This window comes from Hydra vulgaris, chromosome 01, assembly GCF_038396675.1.
Source record: "Hydra vulgaris chromosome 01, alternate assembly HydraT2T_AEP".
In the NCBI taxonomy this organism is placed as follows: domain Eukaryota; kingdom Metazoa; phylum Cnidaria; class Hydrozoa; order Anthoathecata; family Hydridae; genus Hydra; species Hydra vulgaris.
Window position 1 is genome coordinate 18,283,794 of NC_088920.1, and position 23,707 is coordinate 18,307,500.

A 23,707-nucleotide genomic window follows, 5' to 3' on the forward strand; every position below is an offset into this window, starting at 1 on the left:
GTCCATTAAATACGTCAACAATTTTTTTGTAATTTTTACCTCCCCCCTCCCTCTTGTCAACAACTTGTCAAACTTTCGGAGACACCCTATAAAATACATCAACAATTAATTTAGTTTCCCCCCCCCCCTTTCTTATGTAAAATAAAAAAATATGAAAGATTTTCATTAAATTGTAGTTGTAGTAGTAGTTTACAACTTTAAGAACTTTAAGTTTAACTTTAAGTTTTGTCTAAAAGTAAAATGCTAAGGAAAAAAAACTTAATTCAACTTTTAACTTATAAATATTTTTTAAATATATATAACCATTTAAAATTACAAAGACTTGATCTGAACAAAAAGTGAATAGAAGTAAAAGTGATTACTACATGCTTACACCATTGATTCCACCATTGATTACACCATTGGTTTAAACTTCTTTCAGTGCACGATAGAAGGTAAAAAAAAATTAAATTTACTAAATTTATTGAAAAATTGCAAGTCGATATTATGTCAATAATAAAAAAATCGTTCCAGTAATGGAATTTAAAAGAACAAAGAGAAACATTAAAACTTTGATGGAGGACAGTATTCTTTTATGTTTTTTGAAATTCATACTATAATAAAGAAATTGTAACTATTGAAATTTTTGATAAGATCTTCAAGATCTTTTTTAACAAAACAGGTTTATATTTTTAAGTTGTTATATTACGATTAATTGCAAACTTAAAAAATATATATATAATTAATCTGAAAGTTATGAAATATATATATATATATATATATATATATATATATATATATATATATATATATATATATATATATATATATATATATATATATATATATATATTGTTTTTGCATGGATAATGTTAGCATTTAGGTAGTTTGGGATAACGGTAGTAACCAACGTGCCCGTCAACAGACCTACTCCTAGATAATGTTAAATATTTATCATAATATTTTTATCATAATTTATGTACAGTGCAGAGTCACAAAATGTGAATGTGCCAATCCTCTTTACTTTAACTTTAGACCTAATCCAATTCCACATTAAAAGCAAACTAATTCTAATAGAATCTAGCATAACAAAATAATGCATTTGATAATTTTTATAAACAAGGGGTTAGCAATCTTTCAGGATGGAAGACCCAAAGTTGATAATTTATAAAACTTTCTAGTTTTTAAAAAGCTACTAATATCTTTTTTTCAATATCATAATAGTATTTGTGCATGAAGCTGGAGAGTCGCATTATAACATTGAAATTTTAACATCAAATGTTTATCCCAGGGTCGGCAACCTGCTTGCGAGCAGTAGATTGCCGATTCTGGTATAAACATTTAAATAATATAATGTAGATTATGTACTTACATAAATCTTTATTTGTTTTTACATCAGGCCAACAAAACAAACATTGAAAAAATAATAGTGTTATCAGTAAACATCTTGCCTGTGCTCATTTAGTTCTGTACGTGTCAGGTATTTTTAAAACACAACACAGTTTAAAGTAGAAGATAGAAAATATCATTAAAATAATAAAGGTTGGGTGAGTATGTAACACAAGACTACAAACGCTGCTTAATTTTCATTTTTTTTAAATTTAGTTTAGTTTATTTTAGTGGTCAATAATTTAAAATATTTACAATAATCCGTAATAAATCTATAGACTTTTGAAAAATCATGAATGTTCTCTATGTTTAAATTACCAACAAAGATGTGCTGAATCAGGCAGCTCTATACTAACAGCCTTAAGATACTTGTGTACATTTGCGACACAAGTACCATACTTTAATATCATAATAGAATACTTTAATATCATAATAGAATTATATGTCAAGAGAGTTTATTTCCAGTTATCGGTTAAAAATTCACTTTTAACTAATTTAAATGTTCATCTAGTTGATTTTTGAAAATGTTGACGGACGTTGCGTCAGTTACTATTTGTGGCAGGGTATTCCACTGCAACACAACACGGTTCGTGAAGAATTTCTCTCTTGGCATGCAATTGAGTACTCTTTGCTGTGCAAGTCTTTGATTATGACCACGTTTAATATACTTTGATGACGAAGAATGATTGAATAATACGTGAAAGTTTATTACATCAAATTCACACATAAACTTGAACATCAGAATTAAATCACCTCTTATTCTTCTTTTTTCAAGTGTCGTAAGACCTAACATGACTCTTCGCTGCTCAGCATTACAATGCTTAATTTCAGAAATGTTTTTGTATCACGGTTTTGAACCTTTTTCTAGCGTTTCTATGTCTGCTCGTTAATAAAGTGGCTACGTTTGGATAGCGTACTCTAGGTGAGGACGAAAATACGTGGTGTACACTTTTTCCCACACTGAAAAACTACGGCTGCTAAAAGTTTTTTTCAGCCTCTCTGAAGAGCGGTTAGCGTTCACTGCAGCTGCTAAAACTTGAGCATTACATCTAAGATCATTTGAGATAAGAACTCCAAGATCTCTCTCTAAACTTTGATTGCAAGTGGCAGGCCATCTGATCCTGACATGTAGTAGTCTTGCTTTGATATCTTTTTTCTCGGCCAGTAGGTATGACTAGTAACTATGCGGTAGTGGTGTAGTGGTAAAGTGCTCGCTTTATAAGCAAGAGAGTTCGATCCCCACCATGTCCCTGGTAGTACCGCGCTTAACTTGTTTCTCCACGCAGCAATCTTTATTGTCAAGGTTCGTGTTTCAGAGTTATAGAGTAGAGAGAGAGTTATAACCACTATTAAGTAGCCACCTCATCTGTAGCGGTTTTCTCAGCCTTGAGGAGGTGAATAACAACAACAGAAAAAAACTATGTAAGTTTGCATGACTAGTAACGAAGTAACTAAATTTATTTAAAAAGTAATGTTGTTGACGTCAACCTTTCTTGACCTCCCCCCACCCCTTTGTCAAAAATTGTCAAAAATTTCCAGACAACCCCCAACTCCCTCTTATTTTGTTGACGTAATTGATAGACAGCCCCTTATCAAGTAATTTATTTTATTAACCAATATATCAAATATTATCATAAAAATAGTATTGTAATAAAATATAACTTTGTATATAGTGTGTTTTAAATTTGTTATACATATATATATATATATATATATATATATATATATATATATATATATATATATATATATATAAAAGTGTAGAATAAAGCAAGTGCGAAACACAAAATTTGTTTTCATCGGCAAATTAACTTAACAAAAAGTTATAAAAACCAACAAAAAAATAAACTTACGATACTGTCACTAACTGTGTTATAAAAGGAATAGCACTATAATAGTGTTATTACTTTTATAACACACATATAACATTTATAATTTATATAATTTAAAACAACACTTAATCAAGGTATCATGAATAAAAAAAGATTTAAGTAGGTAATCCTAAGTTTTAATTAAAATATAATTGCATCTAAAATGTATACTTAAGTAATATTAAAACTTCAAGAACTTTTTGTCAAACTTATAAAATCAACAAACAAAAAACAACAACTGTAGGTTTTGAACTGTTAATTTCGGAGTAAACTAAAACTTTTTTTTAAATAATTTTAATAAAATGAAATTTAAATATTTTTATCTATTTTTTCTAGATGCTCCAATTAAAATTTGGAATTACTTATTTAATTGATTTTTTTATTTATGATATCTTGGTTAAGTATTGTTTGATCAAACAATAAAGTGTAACTTTGTAAGTTTTTTTTTTTTTTTAATTATTCACCTCCCAAGGCCAAGAGGGCCACTACAGTAGAGGAGGCTACTTTTCATGGTTACACCCTCTCTCAACTCACTAACTCAGAAACACAAACCTCGACAAACAAGGCCGCTGCGTGGAAAAACAAGTTGAGCGCGGTACTACCAGGGACGTGGTGGGGATCATAATCGGAACTTCTTGCTTATGGGGCGAGTGCTCTACCATTACACCACTACCGCGTTATAAAAGTTATAAAAGTAATAACTTTAATATACTTTTATGTTATTACTAATGTGTTATATTTTATAACATGGTATAGTATGTTATTACTTTTGTTATATTTTTTCTGTTATTACACAGACTATAGTGTTATTACTTTTGTAGTCGTAAGTTTGTTTCTTTTGTTTTTTTATAACTTTTTTAGCTGACAAATTTAAATTAATTTTTTCCCATGAAAACAAAGTTCACCAATTTTAAACTTAAACTTCAAAGACCAGATATTTTTCCAGATATTTTTCCAGATATTGCGTTTCGCCATCGTCTAATTTAACCCTTGGTATATATATATATATATATATATATATATATATATATATATATATATATATATATATATATATATATATATATATATATATATATATATATATACATACATACATACATACATACATACATACATACATAAATAATTCTAAATGTATTCTACAAAATAGAGTGCTCAATGTTTTTAAATGAACAGAGCATTTGTACAATAGTAGAAATCACTTATGAAGTTTTTATTATTTTGTGTTTTATCAATCAACACTCATCAGAAATGGGTCATCATCATTTTTGAAAAGTCTTTATTGACAAAACACTGTATAAAATGAAAATAATTTAATAAGTGATTTTTTACTAATTTGTTTTCTACTAATTTAAATGTTTATCCAGGTTATCCAAATGTTTAATGAAAATAAGTGTGCATACATTGACAGACTGGTTTAGGTTAGGGAAAGTTCTTTCAATTGTATAAATATTAAACATTACCTGTTTCTCTATTAATGTAAGAGTTTAAAAAAAATTTTCCAGTGTAAAATTTGAATGTAAAACTAGTGTAAAATTTTACGAAAAAGATTATTATTGTATCACAAACATAAAAATAACAAACACTAATAGTTATCTCAAAAAAAAGAGCCATATTAACACACTTGTTCGAAAAAGGGTTTGTAAAGTTTAGGAAATAGCCAAGTCACAGGTTTCCAGGATCGGGCTATGTCTTAATAAGAAATTTTAATGTAAAAAATGAGAATAAAAAAAGTTGAAGTTATTCCACAACACAATTAAGTTAACTTTGACATGAAATTAGTAAAAAATTTGAAACAAAAAAAGAGGTCTCTTTGTTTAGATTTTGAAAAAAAAACAAAGTTTGTTTTGATTAAAAAACTTTATTTTTATTAAACATCCAAGTTTATATATTTTTTATTTGTACTTCTTGATAAGAAAAAGTTCAACTAAGAACTGAACTCAGTTCAGAAAGTACTCTCAAAAGGGTATGCAAAAACGTAAAGAAAAGCTGTTTATTATTGTCATTAATTTTGCTGTTATTGATTTTGCATGCAGAAGAATCAAAAGTCCTCATAGACAAAAAGTTATTGTGGTGGGTTGCTGAAGTGGGTAATCTTGTAAAATTGGATAAAAATAGGATTTTATAAAACATAGAAAAAGTCTAAGAATGAAGAATGTTATTTTCTTCTTTATACTCAATGATCTAATGCTTTTTGTGCTGTTGCATTGTATTCTTCTTGCATCATTTGTTTAAAGGCAAAGCAAAACAAACTGTATACAAAGTTTAATCCGATGAGCATAAGTTGTTTGCTTTAATTCTAAATTTTATTCCATAATATGGGGTATCTAGGGGTTCTAGATATTCAAGATATTCTAGATTTAGTCTAGATTATTTCAAGATTTCTTCTGGATTTATTCTAGATTTAGATTTATTCTAGATTTCTAGATTATTCCTAGATTTATTCTAGATTATTCTAGATATATTCTAGATTTATTCTAGATTTATTCTAGATTTATTCTAGATTTATTCTAGATTTATTATAGATTATTCTAGATTCTAGATCTAGGGGTTCTAGATTTTAATCTAGATTAGGGGTAAACAGATTCTATCTGTTGACCAGCCTCACACCCCTTCTTCATCTATTAGGCTGGCGCAGATGTATTTTTAATATATTGTTTCTAGTTTAGGATGTTGAATACTGGATCTTCTTGACTCAATGCATGGGTTTTGCTTGTGTCTCTGTCTTTATGACTAGGCAACTCATTCTATTATCTCCTAATGAGGGTACAGCTCTAAAACTCAGTTTTATGGTTCTGAGGCCGGCTGGTCGTCAGGTTTCCTGAACTCTTTGGTAGCTCTCAGAGAGGCTGATTCCATCAACAGCTGAAAAATATCAAAGTATTAACAGTGCCATGTTGCGCATGGGTGGTGTCCCTGTTTGTACTTTTGGTGTGCATTGCGGAGGCCACATTTGGAGCCCTTTGTTACGGCTTAGGCTTTATTAATAGTAATGAGGCAATTGCTTGGGCTATTAAACAGTGTTCTGAGTACTATTTATGCTTTGAGTCAAGTTCTTCAATCTAATTTAACAATGAATAAAGTACCAAAAACTATAAAACACAAAAAGCTATCATCATCACCAAGTTCTCTAAACCTATCATTCACTAATATTCGTGGTCTTCAAAGTAACTTTTCTTCTGTCGAGTCTTATCTCTTGCAAAGTTCACCAGACCTACTTGCTCTTTGTGAGACTAATTTAAGTTCTTTCTCTTTGTTTTATATCGCTCTCCTTCATCTCAAGACTGCACTCTTTTTGATGTTATTTCTGGCCATATTGACCAAGTCCTCTCTTTATCCATCAGCTAATATAGTTGTTGTCTGTGACTTTAATGCTCACCACTCTGAATGGCTTGGCTCTAGTGTCAGTGATTCTGCAGGCATTAAAGCCCACAACTTTTGCCTTTCTCAATCCCTAACTCAAATAGTCAACTTTCCAACTCGCTTTCCTGACAATCCGAATCATTTACCTTCTCTACTCGACTTATGTCTTGTTTCTGATCCTAGTCAGTGCTCAGTTTCTCCACATTCATCCTTAGGTGCTTCTGATCACACTTTGATCTCTCTAAAACTATTATCTCATTCTTCTTCATCACCTGAATCCCCCTATTATCATACCTCTTACAACTACAGTAAAGCTGACTGGGATTCTTTCTGCGATTTTCTTTGTGATGGCCCTTGGGTAGAAATCTTTTGTCTTCCTGTTGACAAATGTGCTTCTTTCATAACTTTGTGGATTCAGGCTGGCATGGAATTTTTTGTTCCCTCTCGACGATTCCAGGTCAAGCCTCACTCTCCTCCATGGTTTTCCTCACACTGTGCTGCTGCAATTGCCAATCGAAACCGTTACTTCCATATTTATCAGCAAAACAATTCTCCAGAAAACAGACATCTGTTTATTACTGCAAGAAACCATTGTAAAAAGGTTTTGTCTAACACCAAAGCCCGCTATTCTCAGCTCATGAAATCTCGTATCTCATTTCAAAATTTAGGCTCTTGTGACTTCTGGAGAGTCTTTAATAGTATTAATAATAAGGGCAAATCTTTAATTCCACCTCTCTTGTATGGTTCAGACTTTGTCACCTCACCTAAAGACAAAGCTGAATTGTTTGCTAAAAACTTTTCATCAATATCATCTCTTGATTCCACTAGTTGCTTTCTACCTGATATTGCCAACAAGCAGGTTGATCCATTGCTTGACATCTGTATCACTCCAGCTTCTGTATCTAAAGTGATATCCTGCCTTGACTCTTCTACAGCTTATGGCCCGGGCAACATACCTGTTATTGTCTTGCAGAAGTGTTCTCCAGAGCTGTCGTCTATACTCTCAAAACTATTCAACAAGTGCTTATCAGAGTCTTGTTTTCCAGCCTGCTGGAAAGCGGCATCTGTTATCCCTATCTTCAAAAATTCTGGAGAGCAATCTGATTCGTCTAACTACCGTCCCATTAGTCTTCTTCCTATCATAAGCCAGGTTTTTGAATCTTTAATTAATAAACACTTAATTTCCCATCTTGAATCTAATAACTTTCTGACCATCAATATGGATTTCGATCTTCCCGTTCTACAGCTGATTTGCTAACAGTAATAACTGATAGGTTTTATCGTGCATTAGATAAAGGTGGAGAGATTAAGCCATCGCTCTTGACATTTCAAAAGCTTTTGATAAAGTTTGGCATGCTGGTCTTCTCCATAAGCTTTCTTCTTATGGTGTATCTGGCAACATCTTTAAGATTATTGAATCCTTCCTTTCCAATCGTAGTATAAAAGTTGTCCCCGATGGACAGCACTCTTCTTCTTATTCTGTAACTTCAGGGGTTCCTCAAGGTTCTATCCTTTGCCCTATACTCTTTTTAATTTACATCAACGATCTTCCAGATATTCTCACCTCTGAGGTGGCACTGTTTGCTGATGATGCTACTATTTATTCTTGTCGTGATAAGAAACCAACACTCTCTGATTGCTTGGAGGGGGCATTTGAGCTTGAAAAGGATCTCACTTCTGCTACCGCATGGGGCTCACAGTGGCTGGTGAACTTCAATACGGATAAAACTCAATTTTTTTCAGCCGATCGAAATCGTAATAATTTAGATCTTCCTTTATTTATGAACTAGATGAGTCATTTACTCTTCATGTTCTAGGATTAACTCTTACTTTTGATCTTTCTTGGAAACCATATATCAAATCAGTTGCAAAATTAGCATCTGCTAAGGTTGCATCTCTTCATCAAGCTTGTCACTTTCTTACTTCGGATTCTATTCTCTATCTCTATAAATCTCAAATCCGGCCTTGTATGGAATACTGTTGCCATATCTGGGGTGGATCTTCTAATGATGCTCTTTCTCTTTTAGACAATGTGCAAAAACGCATTGTAAACATAGTTGGACCTGCTCTTGCAGCCAACCTCCAACCATTATCACATCGTCATAATGTTGCTTCTCTTTCTCTTTTCTACAAATACTATAATGGGCACCGCTCTAAATAGCTAGCGTCTCTTGTGCCATCTACTAAAATTCATTCTCATGTTACTTGTCATTCAATTAATTTGCATCCTTTTTCTGTGGCTGCTCCTAAGTGCTCCAAAAACGCTTATTCGTCTAGTTTTTTTCCTCGAACATCAGCTCTTTGGAATTCGCTTCCTTCATCTTGCTTACCTGATTCACATAATTTGCAATCCTTTAAGTTGTCTGTCAATCGTTATCTTGCTCTACAATCTTCATGTTTTCTCTTTCAGTAACTTTTAACTTTAATTAGTGGCTGCTTGCAGCCTTGTTGGAAACAAAGATGTTTAAAAAAAAAAAATTAAAAAAAAAAGATTAGAGGACAAATGAAATGCAGTGTTCAACGTTGTAAGTAAATGATTTGAAAAAAAAGTAATGTTAAAAAGTTTTTGTATTTTTTACCATATAAACCATGTGAAAAATACAAAATTTTTGTATTTTTTAGATGGTTTACATGGAAAAATACTTGTTGTAAGAACAAGGTGGATTTTATTTAGTCATTTTTCCTATTTGCTGGTCCTTTTGGTGTATAGGCTGACACATTGAAGTCATTAGAGAATGTAAGTGTTTAGTAGATGTCAGATCAATGCAATGCAATTCAACGAGAAGGTTAAATCCTAAATAATTGGATTAAAAGTTGAATGCTAAATACTTGCTAAAGAGCTGAAGGTTTATTAATATGTGGTTCACATTAATGAATAAAATTGAGTGACCAGAAGTTGTTATCATAATTAAATTTTTTATAAGAATTATTGTCAGCAAATAAGGGAGCAATGTGCTCATTAATATTTATTGCCAACAAATAAGGAAGCAGTGTATTTATTGTCAACATGCAGTTTGTATCGAGGTTTGGCAAGGAAACAACTGGGCTTTGAAGTATTTAGGTGTTAAAGGCTGTTTGGTAACAGTTTGCATGCTAAGATTTATTGTGGCTATGTAAAAAATATCACAACATCAATCAAAATTTATAAGGAGAGAGTTTTAAATAAAAATTGGTGTTCTTCAGGGTTTAGTGTTCAGTCTTTTTTTTTTAATTATTGTCTTGTGTATTATTGTCTTTATTATTGTGTTGTTTTTATCTTGTGTACTATTATTGTGTTGGTTTACCATGAGAGCTGTTCTATGTAGATGAAGCATGCTTGATCACAGATACAGAAAGAGAATTAATTTTAGGATTTCAGTGTTGAAATAATAAAGTAGAAGTGAAGGAGATCAGAATCAACTAATAAACTAAGTAAAAAGTACAATATTGTTACTATATATACTTTTTTTTTTTTTTAATCTTTATCAATCTTTATTTCTTGCTAGGAAACCGTAACAGATGGTTGAAATTCTTTTAATTTCTAAAAGTTTATAAATGTTGAGTTTTCGCTGAATTTAGTTAAAAAAGTTTTATATTATAAAAATTTAATAAACATGATACAAATCATGATTTAACAAAATTTGCATCAATTAGCCAATCCTAGCCATGGTTTAACAGTTTTTTATCTTAATAGAGTAGAACTCTGGTAAGAAACATGCCAACTGTTGTTTGCCAACAGTAAGTTTTCTACCCGTAAGTTTGTTTTAAATAAAATAATTGATTTAAAAGAAAATAGCTTTTTCCACCCAGATATTTAGATTTTTGAAAAAAAAGTATTTTCACAATATAACAAAATATTTAGAGTTTCTATGTGTTTTGTTTAATTTTTTTTTTTGTGTGTGTGTTTACTTAACGAATACAATAAGAAGGTCATTGGGTTTCAACTACTTATTGTAATTATGTATTATTAGCAAGAAAACTTTTGTTACAGTTTGTTAAGTGTATTTTGGTAAAAATAAAGATGATAAATTTTTATTATTTCTTTGTTCATTTATGTTTCTATGTTCTTTTTAATGATGTTTTAACAATAATGTTATTTTAAATAATAATATGTTTTTATGTACTTTTAAACAATAATTTTTTTTTGTACTTAATTATCTCTTTAAGAAAAAAAGCATAAATATTTGCTAAGCCTCAATGATATGCTTTATTTGCATTTACTAATAATTAATTGAAAATAATAAAATACCATATAAATAGTAAAATACCAATTTATAATGAAATTATTAAAATTAATTATGATAATGAAAATCTAATAGATATTTTTTTAATCAATAATTTTTTAAATTAATGCTACCATTTATTTGGTCAGTATTTAATATCTATTTTTATTTTACTATATTTTTAAATATAACTTTTTTAAAAGGCTCAGTTGAATCGAAAGCAAGAAACTTTTCAAAATTTAGAGCATGAAACTGCTTGTCGTATTGCAAATTTAGAAACTAAGGTTTGTATTATAAATATAATATATAATGTTTTAATGATAAATACAATATATAATAATAATATTAAGGTTTTAAGAATAACAGTTCTGGTGGTCTTTTTGTGTTTGAGTTGTAAGTCTATCTACACTGAACAATACTCAATTCATAACTTATTGCCAACAAATAGTGGACAAATGGGGTTTTTCAAATATGTAATTCAAGTATATATATACATAAATATATATATATATATATATATATATATATATATATATATATATATATATATATATATATATATACATACATATATATAAATATATATATATACATATATATATATATATATATATATATATATATATATATATATATATATATATATATATATTGTATATATATTTATATATATATATGTACAACTTGTTTCTCCGCACAGCGGCCTTATTCGTCATAGTTCATGTTTCGGAGTTATAAAATTGAGAGAGGTTTATAACCACAAGTAGCCTCCTCATCTGTAGTGGCCTTCACGGCCTTGGGGGGGGGGGGTGAACTAAATATATATATATATATATATATATATATATATATATATATATATATATATATATATATATATATATAGGTATATATTTGAAAAACTCCATTTGTTCAAAATTGTATTAAAAATCAAATTAAACAAAATAGAAAACCTTATTTTAAAATTGTCGCTTATTCACTTGTTTAACACTTGTTTCAGCTCTGGAGCTCACTTGTTTCAGCTCTGTATTCTCACAATCTACGATTGTATTTCGTCAATTAATTTTACTTTTGTTATATACAAAAGCTAAAATTAATTAACCATGCTATTTTACTGCTGAAAATAATTTTTGCATCGTTAAAGTTATATCTATCTCATTTGTGGAGGAGAAAAATAAACTAAACATATTTCAAGAATGACCTTTTTTATTAGGGTAATTTAAAAAACAAACATCAAGATTAGTTTATTATATGATGTAAATTCTTGTACAAAATAATCTTTTAACAAATGTTATGTTTAAATATACCAATTAGAGATTTGACAAGAAATCATATCCTCAAGATTCAAATTGTTTTCTTGTTTTTCAAGAATGAAAAAAAAGTTGTTTTTTGTACTATATTGGGAAAAATAAAATTAGATGTTAGACATGTTTTTCAACAGCAGAAATTTAATATTGCTGTTTTTTTTTTTAAACATTTGTTTGACTATTGCAATGTCTTTTTAATGTCCAACCAATATGTTGAATGAAATGAAATACCACTAAACTAGGGGCTTCAATAGAAAACTTTTATAAGTTCTGAAATGTGTGTCTTACATCTTTAAATCTGGCAGGACAATATTTAAACAAGTGGATTCTTTCCATTAATATGACAGCATGCTAAATAGGTAATATTTCATAAAATCTGCTTTTTCTTTAGATGTCTTTTCTATAAATAGAGGTTTAGTATTTTTTAGACCAGTCATTTAAATTAAAAAAAAGAGATTATTTTTTTTAAATAGATGCTGATTTGTAACTCAAGAATATTTATTTAAAAAAACTTTGTTCAATTACTCAACTTAATACTCAACCTCAACATGCTATTTAATGTTAATAATGTTAATGTTTCAATTTTGTGTATGTTATTGATATAGATTTAATTTTGTGTTGATGATTGATTTGTATATGTTTTTTGGGAGTATTGAGTAGAGGAGACAACAATGATATAAATTCCACTTATTGTGTGTAAACGCTGTATATAATTTATTCCTGGCTAATGACCTGATGTTAGGACAGTTTAAATATATGCATATATTGGTTACAACTTATCACTTTCATGTGTATATTAAAAGTATACAGTTTCTTTTGTTTTCAGCAATTTACTTTCCTATTGTACAGCAGCAACTGGATCTTAGAGTTTTAAGGAAGTTATTGTTTTTTCAAAATTTATCATTTATCTTTAACTAGATTCTGTCCAAAATGCTGCATTAAAGATGAAGCATTTGCCAATAGAGCAACTTACTTGGGAAAGTTTTATTAAGGGCCTATTATTCCAAACAATCTTAGTGAAAGCAACATCCCCAAGTATAAATGCTATGATATTCTGGTAAATTTTTACGAGAACATACACCAAATACCAAAGTTAGAGTTCCTTAGAGATATCGCATAACATTAGAAAGTGAAATTACATTGAGGAAAGGAATCATTGAAGAACCAGTTGAGGAGTTGCATAGGTTCTAGTTGATATCTTCCTAAACAGCTGATTCTAGCAAGGATCAGTTAATAGGCTTTTAAACTTTTTCTTATTAACTTTCACAACAAATTTGTTGTAACAATCAATAATGAGGAGTTCAGTTGTTTCATATGCTGTTAAATGTGCCTCAAAAAGTTTTTTTTTCTTTTTTAAAGGGAACAAACTAAATTTTTAAAAAATATTTATGTTCTTGGATTCACTTTATTTTCTTTTTTAGCATGCTGTTGAGTTTTAGCTTCAAAATTGGAATTTTTATTGAGAACATTCTATGAACCTTTTTGGTTAGTCACTCAGTCTGTTTATGATAACACATGTGCAATAAAACAAAATGTTCACAATTTGACAATCACTAATCAATTGACAAAATATTGCGGTTCATTCTCATCTGTTATATTCAGATAAAAGTATTGTCAACTAAAAAAGAAAGTTTCAGTATTAAAGCAGCAGAATTTAATTTTGTGGATTTGTTGATTAAAGCCAAATCAACTAGGCAAAAATTAAAAGAAAAGCAAACCCTTATATACTTTACAAGTTATACTTTACAAGTTTAAAAACTTAAAAAAAAAACTACTAAAGCATACTAAAAAATTGTTTTTTTGTTATACTTTTCAATATAATTTTATATCTTTTATTTTGTTTTCGTAAAATATTTTTTATTTGTTTTTTTTAATGGTTTTAAAATTTTATTGTTTATGTAACTTTTTTAATTAGTGCTTTTAATTTTTACTACTATACCAGAATACATTAACAATAAATAGCTGAACAATCCATTTGTAAAGTTAGAGTCAAATTTAATGTTCAAGATTTGTTTCTATAGCTTATTTTAAAAGATAAATTTATTTAAAAAAGAATTTGTTTTTGTAAAGTTCTGAATATATTTTAAGAAAAATAAATAAATAAAAATTATAAAAATTAAAAAGGTAGATTTTCTCTCAATTTTTCAAACTTGCTCACTAGTGTTTCTACTTTGTAGATTGTAGGCGATAATGAAAATTTATGGAAAGTGAAAGAAAAGAAATTGAATTGATGAGTCATATATCCTTTGTCTTCTAGGATTAACTCTTACTTCTGATGGTTTTTGGAAACCATATATCAAATCAATTGCAAAATTAGCATGTGCTAAGGTTGCATCTCTTTATTCTGTTCACCACTTTTTTGGCTTCTATTCTTTATCTCTATAAATCTTTAATTCGTCTTTGTATGGAATACTGCATATGAATACTATATCTAGATCTTCTAATAAATGCTCTTCTTCTATTAGACAAGGTGCAAAAACCCATTATAAACATAGTTGGACCTGCTTTTGCAACTAACCTTCTTCCATTGTCCCATTGTTGTAATGTTGCTTCTTCTTCTCTTTTCTATAAATACTATAATGCGTTGTTCTAAAGAGCGCTGTTCTAAAGAGCTAGCATTCTTGTGTTAATTATTATTATAATTAATTAGTTATTAAGTTACATTTAATTAAGTCTTGAATTTTTACTGTGACTCCTAAGTGCTCCAAAAATTTTTATTTGCCTAGTTTTTTCTCAAACATCAGTTCTTTGAAATTCGCTCCCTTCATCTAGTTTTCCTGATTCATATAATTAACAATTTTTTGAGTTGTCTGTTAATCATTATCTTGCTCTATAAACTTCCTCTTTTCTCTTCCAGTAACTTCCAACTCTAATAGTGTTTGCTTGCAGCCTTGTTAGAAGTGAAGATGTTTAAAAAAGTTCATTACTATACTTATAAATAATTAATAGAAAAAAAAAACTAACGTAGTAAATAATAATATTAAAGAAAAAGTAAAGAAGTAATAATAGGAAAGAAAAAAACTAATTAAATATTTTTAAATATAATTAAAAAGCCTCCTTGACTGTAGTTGCCCTTTTTGCCTTAGCAGGCTAATAAGATTCACAACTTAGTGGATTAGCTTGTTGCATTTACATAATTCCAGTGAGCATTGGAAATTGATTCCATTGATCTATCTAAAATATCAATCAATGATATATCAAATCAAATAAATCAAATCCTTGATAGAGCAATACAACACTATTATTACTTCTCAAAATCTCTAATTATATTAAAATAAAATTTCTAATTATATGACTCAATGTAGAATGTGTAAGTATGTTCTTATATATTTTGAGACAAAGTTTGTGGAAAAAGAAATTTATTGTAACTTATGCAAAACTTAATTATGTTCTTTTTCTATTTTAATAATCTGAGTTTCAGTCATATGAAGATTATGTAGATACATAGGTTGTCAAAAATAAAAAAGAAATTTTTCAGGAAAAATGTACACTTTTATTTATTTTTTATTGTTATTCCAGGTTGCTTCTCAACATAAAATTTGCATTCAACAAGAACTAGAAATTGAAAGGTAATATAAACTCAACAAATTAAAAGTTTCAATAAAAAATGTTTTTTTTTTTTGTTTTTTTTGTTTTTTTTGTTTTTTAAGCTTAAATAATAGTTTATAAAAATTTGCCTACTTTAACACAATCTCACTCTTATGATATATCTTATCTCAACTCCTATAATACAATATTACCTCTTAAATACCTTAAAAAATTGACCACCCTCAACAAATTCTTATCTTCTTTAAAAAAATATTTCCTCATTTAATTAAAACTCATTTTGTTTCAATAAAATATCACCTTTTTCATTACAAGAACACCTTTATTGATACAACTTTTCCAATAAAAGTTTATTTGTTAAAAAATGTTTTATAATGCACGGTTAGTTTTTGATGAACTTTTAAGGAAAATATCTTTTATAAGCATAATATGCTATTGCTGCTGAAGAGTCGGATAAAGAAAGTATGCAGGCTTTGATAGGAGTAGATGAGTGCGGGAGCGGCAAAAAGCTCTCCTAAAATGAACATGGCAAGTCATGGCAAGTCAGTGAGCTGCTTCTCTAAACAACTTGTTAATAGAGTTTTTGGTTTTTACAAGTACAAAATTTGATTTAAACTTGTTATAAGCATATGCTTGTTACATTATTATTACAAGAATATATTCATAACGTGCGTCAATTATTGCTCCAAAAAAAATTCTTTAGACGAGCATTACACAAGCATTTATTTATTAACAAGTTTACTTATTTGATATAATGTTTGTTTTTGAGCTTAACTAATGTATTTTAGAATTGTTATAACTATTTAAGTTGCACCTTTAACCCAACAAAAATCTGAAGAAAAGAAAACTAAAGTTAGGGCTGTTTAGACCCTGGTATCAAAGTGGTAAAAAATAAGAAAAAGTTTTTGACAAACTATTAGCTATATATCTTTAAACTGCTTGTAAAAAATATTTTATATTTTCTTATTGTATACAGGAATTTTAAGAATTATTTCAACAAATTATAGTTTCACAGTAAAAGTGTTTATATTTTATTTTTTTACTAGAACATTTAATTATAATTATATTTTTTTAATTTCCTCTTTTTTAGTTTTTAATTGAGACAAATTTATATAATTATTATAATCAATATTGTAATACATTACATATAATAAAGTAATAATTTAGAGTGTATGAATTTTATATTTTATCAGTTATATAGTTTTCTATTTTATTAACATAATTTAAAGTGTAATAATTTTATATTTATCAGTAAACCCAATCTAATTAAAAACATTTACACTTCAATAAGCGCTTTTTTGGTTGTTGTTGTTGTTGCTATAACAGTGCCTTTAAAAAAGCTTTGCAGTTTTTTACTATTTCTATTATAACTTTGCATTATAATTATGTAAAAGTGATATTTTTATGATTAATTATGTAATATTGATATAATTAGGTAATATTGATATTCACATTTATAATACTAATTTTCTGCTCTATTAAAAAAAAAACAATTGTTGCTGTATAAAATAACTTATATTATAAAGTTAATAAGTTGTAAGCCATTTATATAGTTAAAATATAATCTCATGCACTACAAAAAAAATTAGTGACTGTTGCTATGCAAACAAATCAGCGACTGCTGCTATGCAAAAAAATCAGTGACTGTTGCTATGCAAAAAAATTAAACAAATGCATTTTGTAAGCAAAAAAAAAGTCTTTTTTTATTTGAATTATTTTTTTTATACGAAAAAATTACACTTTTGCGAGAGCCATAAATTGCTCCCATAAACCATTTTAGGGGAGTGTGGGCATGTTAAAGCTCTCTTTTCCCACTGAGGCCTAAGTAAGGGTCCAAAAAAAAAATACCAATTAGGTTAACAATAAAACCAAGGACAGAAATTAAAAATAAACACTCATGCTCTACATGAGGTGGATGAAATGCACGCTTAAAAGATAATACTTTTTTATAGTTAAGCTTTGGTAAATTTAATATAAACATACTACATAACGCTTAAAACATATTTTAAAGTTCAATATTTTTATATTTCAAGTTAATTTTTCATATCATAGTTAAAGCTTTAAATTTTTATTTAATTTTTATTTTATTTAACCATAGTTAAAGTTTCAAGTTTTAGTTTTGAACTAGTGTATTATAGTAATATAAAATATAGCATAAGTAACTTTCATAAATCACCATTATTTAAAAAAAGAGAAAATTAAAAAGAAAATTAAATAAAAATTTCTAAAAATAATACTCTAAAGTTGTGAAATCATATTTTTAAGAACATATGTAAAAAGAGATTAACAATAAATAATAATGTTCAAAAATCCTAATAACAAAGAGATCATTTGGTAATAGAAACAAAAATGCAATGTTGAATCTTTTTTAAAAATAAAAAAAAAAGTTTTTGAGTAGTAGATTTAAAGAGGCAAAACAAATTCTTTTTTTATAGAGATTATTTACTGAAAATTAAACTAAACATAAAATTTTAATAAATTGAAGTAAATAATGATAAACTAAATATAATAATAATAAACTAAATTAAATAATAATATAAAATTTTGTTTAATAAATAATAATCTAAAATTTTGCTTAATAAATATCTTACAAATTAAAATCAATATAATAATAATTTAAAATTTTGCTTAATAAATATCTTACAAATTAAAATCAATATAATAACAATCTAAAATTTTGCTTAATAAATATCTTACAAATTAAAATCAATATAATAATAATTTAAAATTTTGCTTAATAAATATCTTACAAATTAAAATCAATATAATAATAATCTAAAATTTTGCTTAATAAATATCTTACAAATTAAAATCAATAATAACCTAATTTTAATCTTTAAAGTTTGATTAAATTTTTTTCTTCTAATTTTTTTGTAGTTTAAAAGTCAAACTTGGCGATTTAAATAAATATTCTGACGAGTCCAAAAACATTAATAGTATCTTAGAGGTAATGTTGATGCATTCATTGCTTACTTTTACCTTTTTCTGATTTTTTGTTTATTTTTGATTTCTTGGGCAATCATGCATTAGAATGTAATTTATAAAAGATTCTTCATTATAATGTAATTTGAAAATAATTTTTGTTTGTTTGCCTTTATTTTTTTCTTGTTTGCTGTTTTTTTCCCAGTTAACCTGCATCTATACAAATGGGTAATGTTTTCTTTTTTTTAATTGATTTATTTATAAACTCATAATTATTTATAATATTACTCAAGTTGTAAATATAGGTTTTACAATTTTTTTTATATGGAATTGATAGCAATGTAACTAATTGTTTGAATTGGTTGTGGTGTGTGTTAATATTTTATGTATCTGATGTGTGGTTTGAGTTTGTTATCTGTGGTGTCCAAATATATATAAACTATTTATACAAAGATAGTGATCTTTTATAGAAAAACGCATTTATAAATTTTCTTTATGGTTTATAAATTTCTTCTTGTATTGATGTAATAATTAAGTATAATTTGATACTTTTTTTTCCTTAGAGGCTACAAAAAGAAAACGAAAAATTAAAAAATGCAATTCTGAAAAAAAATCAAGTCATACAGGTTACGTTTTTCTTTTTAGCAGTGTAAAGGAATGAATTAATTGAAGAATGAATGAATTGAACTACTGTTATTTTAAGTCAATGAAATTTATCAAGAAAAAATCTCATTATATATCTAATATAATACATATAAATAATAATAAAAAAACAAAATTGTCTAATAAATAAAACATCAAAATGAAAATAAATTTGTTTAAAATATTTTTTAAAAACATCTTTTACAGGTTCTTTACTTTTCAAGAAAATGAGATAAAGATTTTTGTTTTTTTTGTAATTTATCTCCCCAAGGCCGAGAAGGCCACTACAGATGAGGAGGCTACTTGTGGTTATAACTCTCTCTTAACTCTATATCTCCGAGACACGACCCTTGACAAACAAGGCCGCTGCGCAAAGAAACAAGTTGAGCGCGGTACTACCAGGGACGTGGTGGGAATCGAACTCGGAACCTCTCGCTTATGAAGCAAATGCTCTACCACTACACTACTACCGCGTATGGTAATATATTTTTTAAAAAAAGTTCAAATTGTTTTTATATGCTTTTATTTCAATTTAAAAAAACAAAAGTTACAAAAAATAAAAAAAATAAAAATTAACTTTTCAAAACCTCAAGTGATACTTATGGCTAAAAGGGTCACAACAGACAAGGAGACTACTCCAACTTTTTAATGACAACTTTTTTTTAATCCTTTTATCCTTTGCCATAAGCCTTATTACAACTTTTACCTTTATCCTATAGCTTTTAAGTTTGATTCTTGAAAAACAAAGTTGCTTTCTGGGAAACACGTTTAGCACAGCATTACCAAATATGTGGTGGGGAACAAACTCAATACTTTTTGCATATAAAGTTTTTCTGGATTGTTGCTCCATTAAAAAAAATAATGTTGTTTACACCCATAAATACATAATAAAAAATAAAACAAAATCAAATATTAGCATATTTTTATTCATTTAGTTATAGACAAAAAAAGATTTTATCAAATTTAGAAAAAAAAATTATGAGGGTTGTAAAAAAGAATAATGAGGGTGGTTCAATAATTAACAAGACTGTTACTCCAAAATGGTTGAATTGATCCAAGTAATGCTTACGATAAAGTAATTCTTAAAGTAATGATTTTTTTGAATGCCAAAAAACAATCAGCATCCAGTACTACAGTGACATACTAGAAAACAAAATAAGACTTCCCATTCGAATTAAACGCCATAAGCTCTTGATTGAAGGCGTGATTTTTCTTCATGACAATGTCCAACTGAGGTGTGGAGATTTTTCACATCCCCATACTGCCCTGATTATGTCCCATCAGACTTCCATCTGTTTGGACCCCGTAAAAAGGGTCTATGAGGGAAATATTTTTAATGCAATGAAAAGTGTAAAATCAGGTGTAAAATTAGTTTTGCGATCAACCCAAAGAATTTTATGCCAAGGGCAAAATGGGACAAGTATATAAGTGTTACTGGGAATTATGTTGAAAAGTAACAAAACATTTGTACTGATTGAATAATCCATTTTGAGTAATAGTATTTTTTCTCAATATTTATTGAACAACCTTCGTATGTTATTGAACAACCCTCGTATGTTATTTGTTGAAAAACCCTCGTATGTTATTTATTGAACAACCCTTGTATGTTATTAATATTTTAATAAACTGGGAGCATAGTAAAATTCCACAATATTTTTATATTAAAACATTTTTCAACATGGTTGAGTTAAAATATTTAATCTTAAATTGAGTTATAAAACTAATTTAATTAACTGCAGCAATTAATAAAGTTAATGTCAGTAAATACAAATGAAATTTTTTATCATTGCAAATCCTATTAGGCCTATTTGTTACATTTTTTATATTCATAACAAGGTCTGCACTATATTACATAGTATTCACATAATAAACATTTACTAAATTACAAGTATTAATTTTGGTCTGCAAACTCGATTGCAATAAAATATTCACAAGTGTGTGGTTTCTGTTTTTTTGACATATTCACAAGTGTGTGGTTTCTGTTTTTTTACCCCATGAGTTTAAATTTCCCAAGAGTGCCAATCTGGCACTCCCCCTCATTATGATTCAATGTTTATCAAATAATTCTAGAATCAATCATAAAATAATAGATCCACCTTAACTCAAGGTTCAATTTTTTTTTCTATAGTATTAGGGACCTGTCTGATGTGTTCGTGTGTGTGTGCCTGTGTGTGTGTGTAAACATACATACTTTTGCTCTTGGTACTAATATTGCAACAATTTGTTTCTTTTAGAAGTATGAAAAAAAGTTATTTGATCTTTCAAAGCATTCTTTTCACAGGTAAAGATTTTTTGAGTTATTTAAAACTTACAATGATCATGGCAATGATGATTATTATCATCATAATTTAATTGAATTTTAGTTTTGATGATAACTCGAAAAGTACTCAGGTAATAATACTCAGACACTTATAATACTCAAGTGAGCAGTTTTAGTTTCATTATAACTTCGCTAGTATGAAATTTTGATGTTTTGTATGTATTTATTGTTTAATGGTACTCATAGGGTGTCTCACAGAATCCCAGATCTCCTTTAATTTATGATTCAGTTGCAAAAATCAATTATGAAGAAAAAATATATCAACTAGAGGTTTTTTATTTATATTTTTACATAAATTGTTATATATATACATATATATATACATATATATACATACATATACATATATACTATATACATATATACATACATATACATATATATACATCATACATATACATATATACATACATATACATATATATATATATATATATATTATATATATATATATATATATATATATATATATATATATATAGATCTATAGTTTGTTGTCTTTGGGAAGAGCGGAAGGAAAAAAGTGATTCTTACGCCAACACATACGTCACTTTTAATTACTTTTGACTTTCGTCCAACATTTTCGTGTTGGACGAAAGTCAAAACCATTAATTTAATTACTAATTAATTGTTATATAAAAAAACCACAAAAACGCAAATTTAATTGACCAGAATGTTTTTAAAAACACTCTGAATGTTTTTAACATTATAAACAATGTTTTTATTTTTATTTTTTTTAATAAAATGTTTTTATTTTTATTTTTTTTAATAAAATGTTTTTATTTTTATTTTTTTTACTGTAAATCATGCGCGGAGTGTTGCTACATCGACTATCTTATAGCCTGACTCGCAAGGGAGTGCTGCTACATCGACTGACAAATAGCCTGACTCGCAAGGGAGTGCTGCTACATTGACTGACAAATAGCCTGACCCGCAAGGGAGTGCTGCTACATCGACTGAGGGTTTGGTTGGGGCAGGCAGTCTATCATTAATAAAAAAACAAAATTCCGGTCTTGCATTTTAATTTTTACTTTTTGTCAACAAAATATGGAAAAAACTTTCGGACAACATCTAAGGGTTCTATATATATATATATATATATATATATGTATATGTTCATATATACATATATATATATATATATATATATTCATATATATATATACATATATATATACATATGTATGTATGTATATATGTATATATTCATATATTCATATATATATATATATATATACATATATTCATATATATATATATATATATATATATATATATATATATATATATATATATATATATATATATATATATATATATATATATATATATATATGAATATATGAATATATATCTACATATATATATATATATGTAAATATATGTATATAATATATGTATATAATGTTAAACAAAAGTTTATCATTTGTTTAATGTTTGTTGTACATTAGATTTCATCTAATGTGCAACAAACAACACAACAACAAACAAAAATATTGTACATTAGATCTCATCTAATGTAAGCTTTTCTGTTATAACAAGTCAGCAGTAGAATTACAATTTGTAAATATATAGATAAATGTGGTAGTGTTGTGGTATTTTATATTATTAATTAACTAATTATTAATTAATTAGTTAATTATTAATAATTAACTAATTAATTATAAGAGGGGTCAAAACAGTTTGAGGGGTCAAAGTCAACAGTTTGAGGGGTCAAAGTGATCTTCAGAGTTTTTCAAGAACTGAAACTATTTTCCTTCAGGCAGAAAGGCTTAAATATTATTATTAAATGTTATTTAATAAATAGTTTAGAGAGCAATAAAGAGAGATCTGGATAATATGCTTGTAAAACTGTGACCAGAATGTTGCTGGGACAACAAGTTTTAGAAGAATATAAGTGAGAAACAACTTCAGCAGTAGAAGCAGGATCAGATGTTTAACATGTAGATTGTATTGTATCATTGAGGTGACAGAGTGGCCATTTTATTCCACACATGAATTAGAAAAAAAGTTCTTTGCATTTATTAGGTTAATGGTGTAAACAATTACCTTTGTCTAAATAAACTTATTAATTTTTTCAATTTTAGTAAAAGAGAGCAAAAGAAGACCGGTGATGATCTAATAAAAACTATAATTCCAAAACAGGAGGTTTAGAACATTTAA

General features: G+C 27.4%; 1 long non-coding RNA gene across 5 annotated transcripts in view; it reads left to right on the forward strand.

Moving 5' to 3' along the window:
• LOC105849692 (centrosomal protein of 63 kDa) overlaps positions 1-23,707 on the forward strand; it is a 47,505-nt gene that overhangs the window by 19,910 nt on the left and 3,888 nt on the right. For 3 of the 5 annotated variants that reach the window (XR_010635710.1, XR_010635712.1, XR_010635713.1), the window contains 7 exons: positions 11,011-11,091; positions 15,634-15,683; positions 18,538-18,607; positions 19,146-19,208; positions 21,459-21,505; positions 21,588-21,615; positions 21,731-21,814. This is a non-coding gene — a long non-coding RNA (centrosomal protein of 63 kDa). The remainder of the gene's footprint in view (positions 1-11,010; positions 11,092-15,633; positions 15,684-18,537; positions 18,608-19,145; positions 19,209-21,458; positions 21,506-21,587; positions 21,616-21,730; positions 21,815-23,707) is intronic. The other 2 variants (XR_010635714.1, XR_010635711.1) reach the window with 2 other exon arrangements.